General features: G+C 43.3%; 1 long non-coding RNA gene across 3 annotated transcripts in view; it reads left to right on the top strand.

Annotated features, from left to right (window-relative positions):
- Positions 1 to 12,362, top strand: part of LOC132208910 (uncharacterized) — a 16,836-nt gene extending 4,474 nt beyond the window's left edge. For all 3 annotated transcript variants that reach the window (XR_009445026.1, XR_009445025.1, XR_009445024.1), the window contains exons 3-4: positions 4,501 to 4,601; positions 10,181 to 12,362. This is a non-coding gene — a long non-coding RNA (uncharacterized LOC132208910). The remainder of the gene's footprint in view (positions 1 to 4,500; positions 4,602 to 10,180) is intronic.

The following is a 12,362-nucleotide window of genomic DNA, read 5'->3' as shown; positions in this document are numbered from 1 at the left end:
GGGAGGCCAACTGGCAGTGAATTTGGGTAGTTAAGTCTAGAGATAACACAGGAATAGATGAGAGGTTCAGCAGATGAGCTGAAACTAAGGTGTCACTGTCAGTCATTGTCACTGAAGTGGAAATAAGTGGTTTTTGTGCAGGGCTCTGCTGTTTACCCTCACCTCACCTCAGGAATTCAGCTGTTTGTGAATTTGCGGATCAAGTCTGTAATAAGATCAGGAACCGAGTGCCCACCATGGCCCAAACTGGGTGTCACTGAGCAGGTTACTGCTGAGTAAGTGCTGCTTAATACTGCTGTGACAACACCTTCTATCACTTTACTGATGATAGAGAGTAGATTGCTTGAGGGGAAATTGGTCGGGTTCGATTTTCAATGTTTTTGTGCTGAACAGACCTGGGCAGTTTCCCAAATTGTTAGTAGATGCCAGCGCTGTAGCAGGACTGAAATAGTTTGGCTTGGATGCTAGCAAGCTGTAGAGCACTAGTCAGAGTGTTGCCAGGGCCCATAACCTTTGCACTGTTCATTCATTTCTTTAATATTATGTGAAATGAATCAAATTGGATGAAAACTCACATCTCTGATGTTGGGGACCTCTGGAGAAGGCTGAGTTGGATCATCCAGTTGGCACTTCTGGCTGAAGATTGCTGCAGACTTGTCTTTTGCATGGATAGGTTGGGCTCCTGTGTCGGGTAAAGATGGGGATTTTTGGCATTCTTCCTCCAGTGAGTTGTTTAATTGTCCATCACTGTTCACGACTGGGTGTGGCAGAACTGCAGAGCTTGCATCTGATCTATTGGTTATGGGGTGGCTTAGCTCTAACTCTTGCTGCTTATGCTATTTGGCATGCAGATAGTCCTGTTTGGTTTTACCAGGTTGGCACCTTATTTTTTAGGTATGCCTGGTGCTGCCCTTGGCGTGCCCTCCAATACTCTCCGTTCAACCAGTGTTGGTCCCCTGGATCAATGGCAATGGCTGTCTGTAGGATATGCTGGGCCATGAGGTTACAGATTGTGCTGGAGAAGGTCTGCTACTGTTGCAGTCTCTCTCAAAGCCTCATAGATATCTGGTTTTGAGCTCCTGTGTCTGTTCCAAGTCTGTCCCTTTTAGCCGAAGTTAGTGCCACCCAACGCAATGGGGGGTATTCTCAAGTTTAAGATGAGGCTTTGTCTCCACAGGACTGTGCGGTGGTTGCTGTTAACAATCCTGTCATGGACAGATGCCTCTGCAGCTGGGAAATTGGTGGTGATGAGATCAGCTATATTTTCCCCGTTTGGTGCGTCAGCACCTGCTGCAGTCCCAGCCAAGCAGCTTTGTCCTTCAGGACCCGACCAGCCTGATTGGTAATCCTCCTGCAAACTACTCCTGATGTGGACATTGAGTACATTTAGTGCTATTCACACTCGCAGTGCTTTCTCCAAGTGCTGTTCAACATGATGGAGTTTTTTGTTTCTTAAAATTCCCTCTTGGGATGTGGAAATCGCTGGCTGGACCAGCGTTTATTACCTGGAAGGCAGTTAAGAGTCAAGCACATCACTATGGGTTTGGAGTCACATGTCATCCAGACCAGGTAAGGATGGCACATTTCCGGAAAGGGCATAAGTGAACCAGATGGGTCTTTCCTGATAATTGGCAATGGTTTCATGGTCATCATGAGAATCTTAGTTCCAGATCATTATTTAATTCATGTTTCACCATCTGCCATGGCAGGATGCGAACCCAGGTCCCCAGAATGTTATCTGGGTCTCTGGATTAATAATCTAGCGATAATACTACTGCTGATTTATCAACCAAGGGAGGATGGTACATGGTAATCAGCAGGAGCCATGAGACTTCCAGGCGTCAGAGTCAATGTTGAGTACTCCCAGGTCAAATAATCTGGTCAGAATAGCACTGTGCTGTCACGTCTGCTGGGACAGGGCTTCACTAAGGACAATGATAGTGGTGTGTGTCATTGTTTGCCAGGTATGTTTCCATGAGTCTGACACTGTTCCTTGACTCGTCTTTGAAGCGGCTCTCCAAATTTTGCCACTAGCCCCCAGATATTATTAAGCAGGAGTTTGGGGGGCCGATAGGGCTGATTCTGCAGTTGTCTTTCCTAGTTCCCTGGTAGATGCCAAATGGGCCACCCAGCTTCATTCCTTTGTTGAAACTTTGCAGTGATTTGCAACTGAGTGGCTTGCTGAGGTTGGCAAATTTCTTTCCCCGAAGGACATTAGATTTTTTTTTCACTCTGTCATCAGCAATTGTTGCCATGGCAACCAGTTGATTCTTCCAGTTTTTTTTTATTGAATTCAAATTCCACCATCTGCTGAGATAGGATTTGAACCTGGACTTCTGTTGTACATTTTAACATTCTGGATAAAAGTTAGTCATCAGGTTTGTTCACTCATTTTTAAATATCACTAACACAGGCATTGTTTCTTTGCAAAACACTGTCCATCATCCTGTCTCCTCCATCCTCCGCTCCAACAGCAAGTGAAGGAGACACATGCAGTTTCTATGTCACTAAGATTGAGACAATCCAATCAGCTGCCTCTGCTGCTTCCCTCTCTTCCACAAGCCCACCAAACCAAATTGCTTAGCATGTTGCTCCTCGTTTTAGGCTTAAACTTGCATCTTTGTCCAGTTTCATGTCAAGCCTTATCAGAGCTCATCTTAACACTTTGCCCTATTCTCACTAAACTACAAATATTCCAACTCTTATTTCTCCTCCTCCTCCTCCTCCCTGCCTCTTCCCCCATGCCAATTCACAGATATTGTTACTTGTTCTGTCTGTTTCTCTTTTCCGGTTATGTCCTTCTCACCCATTCTGTTTAAAACCAATGTTCGACCTCACCGTCATTGGAAAATCCCACTCCATCTCTCTTTCCTGTCTGAAATCCATGTCGTAAATGTCCCTCCAGGATCTATCCTTGGCCCATGCTGTTTCTCACCAACATACTTCCAGGAGGTGAGATCTTCCACAAGCACTGTGTTAACTTTCACATGTATTCTACAATGTTCAGATCTAACTCGTCTCCATCACTTTGCTCCACTGTTACTCAGTTATAAAACTGCTTATCATGCTTCCACTACTTGATTAGTTGAAATTTCCTCCAATAACACTTTGTGATAGTAAAACACATTGCCTTCAGTTATTATTACAAATTATTTTTCCTTACTATTGTACTGAATCCATCCCTCTCATTGGGAACTGTCTGAGGCTGAACTGCACCCTTCTCAATAATGCTGTCATATCTGGTCTCAAGATGAACATCTTACCGTACATTTCAATCACAAATGCCAGAAATTTCAATCTCTAAAATGCTCCTTCTCTCCACCTCACTCCAGCTCATTCGCGACTGAAACCCCTTTCCCATGTCTGTGTTGCCTTAAGCTTGACAATTCCAAAAGAGAACCCTCTCTTCTCTGCCTTATCGAGAATCTGCTCCCACGATGAGAAATATTTCCTCAGCATTTATCCTGTCAACTCCCTTGAGAATCCTCTATTTTTAATTAGAACATCTCTCATTCTTCAAAAAAATCTAGTTAGTATATTCCAGACCTGTTTCGTCTTAGCTTAAAACATAATCCCTCCAAACCAATGATCATCTTAGTTCATCTTCTTTGAAATGCCTCCAGTGAAGTTATATACTTGCTCAAATAAGTGGACCAAAAAAGCTGCTCACATTCTTCCAGATGTGGTCTTGCCAGCAAGTTGTACATTTGTCCTAAGACATGTATTCCAAACTCTTCTACTGCAAACACCTTGACATAAGGATAACATCCCATGACCCTTCCCGATTACCTGTTGCAACTGTATGCTCGCTTCATGCTTCCTGCACAATTATTCCTGAATCCCTTTTGTGTTGCAGTTTTCCACAGTTTTTACATTTTTAAATAACACTGTTCTTTGGTCATCTCAAAAATTAGCAACTTCACGTTTTCCCAAATTATACTCCATTTGCCGACTTGTCGCCCATTTATCAATATCTCTCCATAAACTCTAACCCTCATGGAACTTGACTGTTATCCCTTTTTATGAGATCCTTCCTCATTCTTCTCATCTTTTTGTTGGGAGCACTGGGCAACATGACACATACGTAATTGCTGCCTTTTTAAGGGGCGTTTTTTCAAATGACTGGGAGAAGCTTACTGCCCATTTCTCAGAATCGAGACAACTTGTTCATCAAGTTGCATTGGGCCGGAAAAGCTGATGTCTCATTGTGGCAGTGCAGCAGCACAGAAGGAAAGAAAAGGAAGCAAATCCTGCTGCCTGCATCTCACTAAATCTTGGCCATTCTTTGCCTTGTGTCAAACACCTGTTGTTCTGTTCAGTGACATGAAGCCCCAATGTGGAAATTCCTAGAAACCCAAATAGAAATCCCTCGAATCAGCTGCTGACTCCCACAAGGAATAATGTGCAGCAGGAACAATGCACAGTTACCCTCGGCCAGGAGGAGGGGATGTTGTGGATTCCTACTCTGACAGTGATGGATTTTATGAATTTGTGTTACAGGATATTACAAGTGGACTTTCAGGTAGGAAGCTCAATAATTGTAACACCAAACTCTGACAGAATTACTCAATTCAATCAGGACCTGGATATTCGCATTGTGTGTGAGTATTGTGTTCCTGCTCATTCCCATTTGCCATGTAAAATTTCTTTCTTATTACCCCATTCTCTCAATAGATCTTTCCTACGACTTTTAATATATGTCCTGTAGCCCTTTTTTATGGCCAGTTGAGTGTACATTTTGCCGTCCTAATGTTTATCTTTTGTAAACACCTCCTATCAAAGGTCCCCTCAAAATCCTTTGTTACAAGGAGATCAATCTTAGTTTCCCCAAGCACCTGATTACCCAATGACAGTTTGTTTCCTGTGTGTAAGGAACTCATCCGGATTGTGTTGGAACATTTTCCACTTCCCTGCATGAGTACAGCCCCAACAATATTAAAGAAAGGTAACATCCTCCAGATGAAGCAGTGTCAGAGTGGTGTCCCATCCACCACATGCAACATTCCCCTCTACACCACCGAGGCACAGTGGCATCACTATGCCTAAGGTAAAGTCACCATTGTCCTACCTGACCATAGGGCTGGTTTAACCTGAAGATTACTGCACCCCAGGCGAGGAGAGAGATTGAGAGGAAGTCCATCTATTGTAGATGGATATTCTCAATATGTACCAGAAATGTCTAAGTCACACAAAATTATAATAAAAACAGCCCTAACCATGCAACTAAAAACCCTCTCCCTACAAACCATTCTGTTAAATCTCCTCTGCCTCCGATCAGGCACCCTCCCGTCTTTCACAGTGTGTGGGGGATCTTTGGTTTGCACAGACTCAGCTCGTCTCTTTTCCTGTCTGTAATGTCATCATGCTGTGACAATGGCACTGAACCTCACTGTCTGTGAGGGTGGTAGGCACAGAGATCCTCATAGCGTTTAAGATATATATAGATGCACACTTGTGATGCCAATGCAGAGTCTATGGGCCAAGTTCTGGAAAATTAGATTAGAATAGTTAGGTGGTGGTTTTTAACTGGCACAGGCTGGATGGGCCACAAAGACTTTTTCTGTGCTGTAGACCTCCGAGACTCTTCACATAGGAGGATACCCAGCAATATGTCAAGTCATTTCAGAATATGAGATATTAGAACAAATGACTCATGATTGGTCAGTATTTTCGGGAGAAAAGTGAGGTATAGACGTAATGCGGTTTACCTCGAAATTCAGGGGCCTGAAGCCCAGGAAATTGAAAGTACCGCCATCAAGTGGATGTATAAAAATAAGGATTGTATTAGAGGAAAGAAATATCATTCTTGTATCATCCATTTGTGAGGCTGGACGATATTAGAGACAGGAAGGGTTCTGAGACCGGAGAAGATTCCAAAAATAGGGAAAAGTGAGCTTGGATGAGATTACAGAAATGGGGAAGATTGTGAGGCTGGAGGAGACCTCAGACAAAGGGAGGTTTGTGAGGCTGAAGACAATTATAGAGCTAAAGAAGTTTGTGGGCTGGAGGAGATTAGAGATGAGGTGGTTTGTGAGACTGGAGGAATCTGAATAGATGGTGTGAGTTATGTGGCTAGTGGGGGATTCCAACGATAGGCAGGTAGTGAGGCTGGGGAGGGATTCCAGAGATGTGAAGCGTGTTGAGGCTCGATGGTAATGCCTGCAGTAATGCAGGTAGTGAGGCTCGAGGGCATGATCAGGTGGGTAGTGAAGTTTGAGGTATGATTCCTGCAATCGGGAGGGTAGTGAGGCTCCAGGGTGGATTATCATCATAACAACACAGTGGTGTACTTACAGCACATGGAGTGCAGCAGTCATAGAAAGTACCACTTTCTCCAAATCCAATAAAAATGGGCAATCAATATTAGTTTGTGCAGGAAAGACCACATCCCATAAGTCAATTAAAATTATGGTGGGTCTCTGGCTTGGAGAGAGCTAACAGAAGCCGAGATAATTCTCCATTGTAGCAATGTTTGGTAACCGTAGAATACAACATTCAGCTAATTGGCAAATAATGCAGGGTGAAAATGTGAAGATTGTTTGTTTGACTCAGCAAGTTCCCAGGATCTGGAACAGTCTGAATGGTAGCTGGATGCAGATTTAGCAGTTATTCTCAGAAGAGAGTTGGGATTTGACTTTTCAAGGAATGATGGACAAATAGCGGGGGAATTGGGTCAGATTTGCAGCACCTCCCAGAGTGAGAGTGAAGCCTTTGACCGGGTTCCACGTGGTAGACTAATGAGTAAAGTTAGATCACACGAGATTCAGGAAGAGCTCGCTTATTGGAAGCGGAATTGGCTTAGTTGTCGGAGAGAATGTGGTGTTGGGGGATTTTTCAGAGTGGAGTTCTGTGACCAGTGTGTTCCACAGCAATCTGTGCAGGGGCCACTTTTGTTTCTCATTTATATTAATGATTTGGATGCGAATTTAAGGGACAAGATCAGTAAGTTTGCAGACGATACGAGAATTAGTGGTTAGTGAAGGTTATCTAAGATGACAGTGAGATCTTGATCAATTATGTCAATGGGTTGAGAAGTGGAGGATGAAGTTCAATTTGAATAAATGTGAGATATTGTATTTTGGTAAAATGAACAGGGTAGGACCAACAATTGATGGTTGCACCCAGGGTAGAGTTGTGAAACAGAGAAATGCTGAGATTCAGGTACATAATTCTTTGAAGTTTATGTAGACAAGTAGTCAGGGTGGTTAATATGTTGTTTAGCACACTTGCTTTCATTGCTCAGACCTCTGAGTCTCAGAGTTGGGATGTTATGTTGAGGTTGTATAGGACATTGAGGCTTCATTTGAGGTATTGTGTGCAGCTCTGGTTGCCCTGTTACAGGAAGGACATTATTATTGAACTGGAGACAGTTCAGAACAGACTTGCTGGGATGTTGCCAGGATTGGAGAGCTTGATTATCAAATAGACAGACAAAGCTAGGACTTTTCTCACTGGAGTATAATGGGTTAAGGAGTGACCTTAGAGGTTGATAAAATCATGAGGGCACAGATTATGCGAATAGCAAGGGTTTATTCCCAAGGTTGGGTGATTTCAAGACAAGGGGACATGTATGTAAGGTGAGAGGAGAAATACATATTTAAAAAGACATGGATTTTTTTATTTTTACGAACTTGTCCACGTGTGGAACAAACTCAGAGGAAGTGGCAGATACAGGTACAGTCACATTGTTTAAAAGACACTTGAATAGGGACATAGATAAGAGAGCTTTAGAGGAGTATATGCCAGATGCAGGCAGATGTGATCAGTTTACATATAAAACTTATACATTTCAAAATTCTAAATATGCATTAAATTGAAGTAAGGCCAACTTTGACATTATTGGGCAAGAACTTCCAAAAGATGATCGGGAGAGGTAATATGTAGGTCAAGGAATGCTTGGAAAGTGGGAGGCCCTCAAAACTAAAATAAGGAGAGCCAGGCACATGTTCCTGTTCACGTGAAGGGCAAGGCTGGTAAATGTAGGGGATACTGGCTGACTGGAGAAATTGAGGCTCTGGTCAAGAAAAAGAAGGCAGCACATGTTGGGTACTGACATCAGGATTTGGGTCAATCCTTCAAAGTATAGGGGCAGTAGGAGTATACTTGAGGGAAATCAGGACGGCAAAAAGGAGACATGAGCTATCTTTGGCAAATTGAGTTAAGGGGAATCCCAAGAGATTCTGAAACTTCATTTGGGACAAAAAAACAACAAGGGAAAAAATAGGGGCCCCTTTAAAGATCAACAAGGCTGTCTGTGTGGAACTGCAGGCTGAGATAGTGAATGAGTATTCGCATTAGTATTTACTGCAGAGAAGGATATGGCAGTGCGAGAGCTTGGAATCATAAATAATGAGTCGTGAGAAGTGTCTATATTACAGAGATCTAGGTGCTGGATGTCTTAAAATGCATAAAGGTGGATAGGTTCCTGGCACCTGATCAGGTGTTACCCACAAACTCTGGGAGAAGCTGGGGAAGTAATTGCTGGCCCCTTGCTGAGGTATTTGTATCACTGACACTAGTGAAGTGCCAGAAGGCCGGGTGGCTAATGTGGTGCCATTCTTTAAGGAAAAGCCAGAGGACCATCGACCGTTGAGCCTGATGTCAGTGGTGGGTAAATTGCTGGAGGGGATTCTGAGGGACAGGATTTGCATGTGGTTAGAGAAGCAAAGACTGATTAGGGATGGTAGACATGGCTTTGTGAGTAGGAAATCTTGTCTCACTAACTTGATTGAGTTTTTTGAAGAAGTGACAAAGAAGATTGAAGAAGGCAAAGCAGTGGACACTGTCTATTATGGACTTCAGCAAGGCATTCACCAAAGCTCCACATGACAGACTGGTTAGCAAGATTAGATCAAATGGAACCCAGGGAGAGTTAGCTATTTGAAACAAAATTGGCTTGAAGGTAGGAAACAGGATCATGGTGGGGGGCGGGGAGCGGGTTCAGTCTGGAAGACTATGAACAGCAGTGTGCTGCAAGGATTGGTGCTGGGTCCACTGCTTTTTTTATCATTGATGCAAATCATGTGGAATGAATATTGGAGGAATGGTTAGTAAGTTTGCAGATGACACTAAAATTATTGTTGTTGTAGTAGACAGCAAAGGAGTTTACTTCCCAAGTACAATGGGAACGTAATCAATGGGTTGATGGGCCAAGGAGTGATAGAAATACACTTAGTTCAGATAAATGTGAGCGATTTGCATTATGGCAATGACAAATCAGGGCAGGACTTAAACAGTTACTGATGAGGCCCTCGGGGCTGTTATGCAACAGAGACTCCTTGGGGTGCAGGTGCACAGTTCCTTGAAGGTGGATTGCAGGTACAGAAGGTAGTGAAGATGATATTTGCTGTGCTGGCATTTATTGGTCAGTGCATTGAGTGTAGGAGTTGGGAGGTCATGTTATAGGCTGAACAAGACATTGATTATGCTGCTTTTGGAATATTGTGTTCAGTTCTGGTCTCCCTGCTATAGGAATGATGCTGTTAAACTTGGCAGGGTGCAGAAAAGATTTATAAGGATGTTGCAGGAGGTGGAAGTTTTGAGATGTAGGGAGAGGTTGAATATGCTGGGGCTATTTTACCTGGAGCATTGAAGGCTGAGGGGTGACCTTATTAGAGGTTAATAAAATTATGGTGGGTGTAGGGTGAATGGCCAAGATTGTTTTCCCAGGTTAGGGAAGAACTAACCTGAATTAGAGACTAGAACTAATAACATTGGCTTAAGCTGAGAGGGAAAGTCTTTAAAAGGGAGCCAAAAGAACTGCAGATGCTGTAAATCTGAAAAGAAAACAAAGTTGCTGGAAAAGCTCAGCAGGTTTGGCAGCATCTGTGGAGGAGAGAAGAGTTTCGGGTTCTGAGGAAGGGTCACCGGTCCCGAAATGTTAACTTTTTTCCCCCTCCTCCACAGATGCCACCAGGCTTGCTGAGCTTTTCCAGCAAATTTCCTTTTTTTAAAGGGAAAGTGGGTGGTGCCTGTGCAGAATGAGGTGCCAGAGGAAGCTGGTACAGTTACAACATTTAAAAGGTATGTGAATAGGAAGCGTGTAGCAGAATATAGGTCAAATGCTTGCAAATGGGATTAGATTAATTTGGGATATCTGGTCAGCGTGGACAACTGGGACCAAAGGGATTGTTTTGTGCTGTACAACGCTGATGAAGCATTTTTTTTGTTTTCATTTCAGATTTCCACAATTTTACTTCTGCACTGCTCTTACTCTTTCAGAGGGATTGAAAGGTGGAGTTACAGATCTATACAATGACTGTCCTTCCTCGCTGGCTCTCCCAATTCTCTCTTTTGGTAGTTTGATGCAAACACTGACTGGATCCCTTACCTGGAGGATATTTATGAATGAATTTGTTCTAATGGTGATCCAGCATATTCCCCAAGTGTTGCTGCACACATGTCCAGAGAATTTCTCAGTTTCACAATCTGTGTCCTTCTGGTTTCTTACTTACTTTCTCTTTGAAAGTATAGTCTGCAGTTGGAGAATTTAAACAGGCCCACATCCAGGTCTGACGGTCACTTTGTTTATCACAACCCAATTTTCTCAGGATTTTGAACATTGAAGGAAAAAGCAGCACTCACATTGGGGAGAAATGCACATGGTGTGTGTGTTGAAGAGTCTGTGAAGATTCATCTGAAATGTCCAAACACCAGTGCAGTGACACTGGGAGACAGTGTGGAAATGTGCAGATTGCAGGAAGGAATTTCTTCATCCATCCCAGCTAGAAACTGACCACCAGAGTCACACTGGAGAGAGACCATTGACCTGTTCTGCGTGAGGGAAAGGCTTTGCTGACTCGAATTCCCCGCTGATACACCAGCGAGTTCACTCTGGGGAGAGACCTTTCATGAGCTCTGTGTGGGAAGGGATTCATTGTCATCCAAACTGTTAACACACCAGCGAGTTCGCAGACAACCACAGTTGAAGAACATTGCTGTCACTCTCACTATCAAATAAACCATGGTGTTGGGCTGTTTGTACAGATGTTACCGATACCTGCTCAATTAAAGGTGCTGGTATTGTGAATAAAATGTCACACTAACAGTTGTGTAAGGTAGAGCTTGGAAATAGTCACGTTGTCACAACACATCGACACATTCACACTGACTAAAGCCTATCCACCTGCATGATATGTGAAAAGGGATTTCCTGGTACATTCCTGGTTCCTGGTTAATGACCAGCAAATTTCTGAATAAGTTGATTGGTTTGAATATAGCTAACAGTAGAATCAAAAATAGTATCAGTGATAATGGGAACTGCAGATGCTGGAGAATCCAAGATAACAAAAAGTGTGGAGCTGGATGAACACAGCAGGCCAAGCAGCATCTCAGGAGCACAAAAGCTGACTTTTCGGGCCTAGAGAAGGGTCAAGGCCTGAAACGTCAGCTTTTGTGCTCCTGAGATGCTGCTTGGCCTGCTGTGTTCATCCAGCTCCACACTTTGTTATAGTCGATTCAAAAACCGTGTGTTTTGGGCTTGTTTCTGGAGATCATAGAATCCCTCCACTGTGGGAGCAGACCACTTAGCCCATCAAGTCCGCACTGACCTGACGAAGATTGTCTTACCCAGACACTGTCTGCGTGAGTTTCCTCCAGATGCTCTGGTTTCCTCCCACAGTCCAAAAATGTGCAAATTATGTAGATTCACTATGCTAAATTGCCCATAGTATCTTGTGTGCAAAATGCAGGGATAGGGTAGGGTGTGAGACTGGTTGGGATGCTCTTTGCAGGGTTGATATTGACTGAATGGCCATCTTCCACACTGTAGGAATTCTGTGATGATCTCGATGGCCCTTTATTTGTTAGATAGGTCTGCACACCTTTACAATGACAGATTCTGTTGCTCTCCCACAGACATTTGTTTATTGGAAACAATGTAATCTTTCAGTTTGTGGATAAAAATCAAAGGAATGTTTTAAATCCAAACATAGGATTGGGTTGAGTCATGTCCTATAATCCCTGATTTGCATTTTCCCCGTCGGCTATGAAACCTGGTGACCGCTGTGATTCTGCCTGGGAGCATTGCAGTCTCTTCAGCTCTTTACCTGGTGTCCATAGCAGTGATGGATCTCATGACGGAAACATAAACCAAAACATTGTGTGATTTCTAGTACATATTTTCTATTTAGTCTTCTGTCCATCACTTCCCTAGAGGCTGAGATACTGGTCTGGGGACCTAGGTGTGAATCCATCTGGAAATAAGAATGTGATGATGACTGTCAATCCATTGTCTTTGTTGGAAAAACCCATCTGTTCACCGATGGCCTACAGGGAAGGAAACTGCCATTCTTATCCAGTGATGTGATCATCCCATGAATGAATTTTTAAAAAAAATTAAAAACTCCTGCAAATACGTTAAA

The sequence above is a fragment of the Stegostoma tigrinum genome, unplaced genomic scaffold, assembly GCF_030684315.1.
Source record: "Stegostoma tigrinum isolate sSteTig4 unplaced genomic scaffold, sSteTig4.hap1 scaffold_57, whole genome shotgun sequence".
NCBI classification, from domain to species: Eukaryota; Metazoa; Chordata; class Chondrichthyes; order Orectolobiformes; family Stegostomatidae; genus Stegostoma; species Stegostoma tigrinum.
Note: the sequence above shows the minus strand (reverse complement) of the source record. Positions and strands in the feature narration are given on the sequence as shown.